We start from the raw sequence: 3,227 nt of genomic DNA, 5'->3' as shown, positions 1-3,227 counted from the left end.
TTTCTGTTCGTCTGAAATACTCGCGAGGTTCTGCTTGCGTATTGACTTTTACTCCCAAGTGCCGTAATTAAAGAAGAAAGAGACATCGGTGGAATTCTGCGCAAAGTGTCTCTAGCTGGAAAGACATTCAGAAGATTTTTGTGTGTTTGTCGAAACTATTTGACCTCGGAATAGAAGTGGTTTTACTCCGGTTTATTGCACCGTCTTCAAATTTTTCAAAGTTTCTGATGGAAATAACTGAGTTTATTGTGCATGTTTAAAACGATCTTGTTTTCCACAAATTTTTTTGTTTTTATTTGCCGAATTGAAGCTTGTGAAAGAATTGGGAGTTACTAAATTAAAAAGGAGCGAAAAAATTCATGAAGATTTCGATTGGCAATAAACTTCACTCGCGAATCAGCGTGAAGTTGGGCGCGCGAATACATTTTCATTATGGCGCGTCTGAATTGAATTCTCGCGGATGGAATGGAGTGGACGATCGGCGCGTGTCGCGATTTTATCGGGAAGAATTTCATGTAATCGCGAGAAGGATCTTGACGAAATCGCCCGCGCGATTCTACCACAATTACCAGAGAAGAATCGAGCCTCATTCATCCCGTTCGCGGGAAACGTGAAGTGTGGCGAGCAGTGCGCGGGAGAAAAGGCGCGACGGCCAATCACGGCGGCGGAGACGCGTCACGTGACGCGCTTGAATTTCGACGCCGCTCTCCCTTGACTTTGAACGACACTCGCCATTCCGCGCGGACCGCGATCGCGCGTATGGTGTTGATTGTACGCCGAGAAGAGTGATTCTCGCGCGCGTGTTTCTCCGGAGCCTCCGAAGAAAGAGTGGATTTCCGTTACGCGAAAGTGTAGTGCTGCTTCTTGTGCGACTGGACCACACACGACCGACTGTGAGCCCCGCCAGGCTCTCTGGAGGTGCATCTCGAGGATCTCTGTGACGGTGAATACCTGCGACGCCGCGATGACAGGTGAGTGTAAAGACAAATGTGATCTCTCGGACCAGGTCTATTCATATTGCTTGAAATTCCTGAAAATCATTACATTCAAAAATGAAATAAATATTTAAAGAGATATTAAAGAGAAAACGAAGATGTTCATGCACAAAGTGCATGCAACGCGAATAGACCTTGTCTGAATAAGTCTATTTTTTACAGTCGAACGAGTATACTTTTTTGTACTTATTAAGTCAAACTCAACAAATAAGCTGTTATTTATCGTAAATTTGACGTAAAAATAACGATAAATAATGCCAGCTTGTTTATTAGAATATTGGATTTAAAATTGATGAGGGCAAAAAAAGTTCTAGTTTAGTACAGTACACTGAAAGAAAAGATTAGTTGTTGCAACAATTTAGATAGTAAAATATGACATAGCATTTTTATATGGCTGCTATATCAAAATCATATACTGACACTGCGGCTAACACAACTAAAAATTTGCAGCTACAACCAAAAACTGATTGCTGCAGCCATATAAAAATACTATGTCATATTTTACTATCTAAATTGTTACAGCAACTAATCTTTTTTTTCAATGTAATAAAAAATAAATTTCTTGATGTGAAAAGAGTCGTGCACTACACACTGCAAATCTAAATATATAATAAATATTTTTATGCATGTGCGATTTGGTTTTTTTGCATGCAAAAATAACGCATTGTATTGTATACATAAAAACGGATTTACACATTTAAATGTGTACACAATATTATTTTTACACAGAAAATTAAATTAAATTATAGTGAATACAAAAAATTATCTTACAAAAGAAATATCTTTTTAGAAAAATCTTATTTTAAAAAGTAAAAACGTTAATTAGTAATTTATTAACAAAGAATAAAATAGACAGTACATTTTTCAAAATTATTTTTCCTAAAAGGTATGTAATAATTGAAATATATTATCTTAAAAATAAATAAAAATGAAAAATCGCATTATTTGAATACAAAAGAAGAATTTGTACTATCAAGAAGTTTAGCTTCTAAGATCTCGGGAACATGCGAAGCTTTTTCATTTATATTAGAATAGCTGTACTCATTATATAAAATTGCTAATTAATGTTTATTTCTTACAAATACAGCTTTTTTTATAAAAATTTTTTCTGCATGAATAATTTCTGCTCATGAAAAGTCATTCGTTACATATTTAACTCTATTTTTATAATATATGATTACCTAAAGATTAAAGATTACCAAGGAACTCAGCAATGAAATTCATTGAAGAATTTTTTAAATAATTTTTAAGTAACTATAAGTGAAAAGTCTTAAATTTACGAGACGAGCTAAAGTCTATTTTTTCAGTTGAACATCTTGCATAATTCATCTCTCCTTTTTTCTCTCCATATTGGATAAAACAAAGAAATGAATCATGCTAGAAATTCAGTTCAAAAAAATGAAAAAGCTCTAATTTCACTAATTCGTGATACTCCCTGAAATGTCCACGTTATATTGTGCGCTTGTTTGTCAATTCACAATCTTTCTGGTACGTAATTTCGTAATGCAAAAAGATATTCATGGCGTTTCGAAGTTAGTTGCAAATGCGAGTTGACGCCGTTATATATTAATACGCATCGACCGAATTCAATTGCGTATTAATTTCGTAATTACATCCGGCTATTAGATAGTCATTTCTAATAGTAATACGCAGTTAATTGGCACATCAAATATTAATATTAGTAATATTCAATGGTAATTTTAAGTAATTTGCGTAATATATTCCGGCACAAATTTAATCGGATGATTTATTCCTAAAATTGGAGATTTAAAGAAGTTTAATGAATAAACCCCAAGGTATCAGCGACTATTATTTTGAATGCAAATTATAAATTCATTAATTAAATAACGCGTGAACAATTGCCTTACTGAATAACGTTGCTTCATTTGAGAAAATATGCAGAAAAATACGTTTACTCTCATGCGTCACAAACAATTACATCTAATTATCTTTCTCTCTCTTTCTTGATAAATGCATTTTTCTTCGAACAAGACAACAAGACAATTTTCGAAGAATATGAAATTACAGCAATTATAGCTTTTTCGTGTCGAGTTCTCAGTTCTAACCTCTGTTCTAGCAGATACGCATATTTGCGATATTGAGTGATAATAATAAATGTAATAAGTATAGACTGCACGCATATTCCTATGAAGTTGTCACTATTAGTTTAGAAAGAATAAGATCTCTTTCTCTCTCTCTCTCTCTCTCTCTCTCTCTCTCTCTATATATATA

At 33.9% G+C, this 3,227-nt stretch overlaps 1 protein-coding gene across 1 annotated transcript in view; it reads left to right on the top strand.

The window, feature by feature from the left end:
• Window positions 1-770: 770 nt before the first annotated feature.
• LOC108693773 (alpha-mannosidase 2) overlaps window positions 771-3,227 on the top strand; it is a 194,600-nt gene continuing 192,143 nt past the window's right edge. The window contains exon 1 of the mRNA XM_018202911.1: window positions 771-971. The gene's annotated coding sequence lies outside the window, so the exon portion shown is untranslated. The remainder of the gene's footprint in view (window positions 972-3,227) is intronic.

Source organism: Atta colombica, unplaced genomic scaffold (assembly GCF_001594045.1).
Source record: "Atta colombica isolate Treedump-2 unplaced genomic scaffold, Acol1.0 scaffold11, whole genome shotgun sequence".
NCBI lineage: Eukaryota > Metazoa > Arthropoda > Insecta > Hymenoptera > Formicidae > Atta > Atta colombica.
This window is presented reverse-complemented; position numbering and strand designations above follow the sequence as displayed.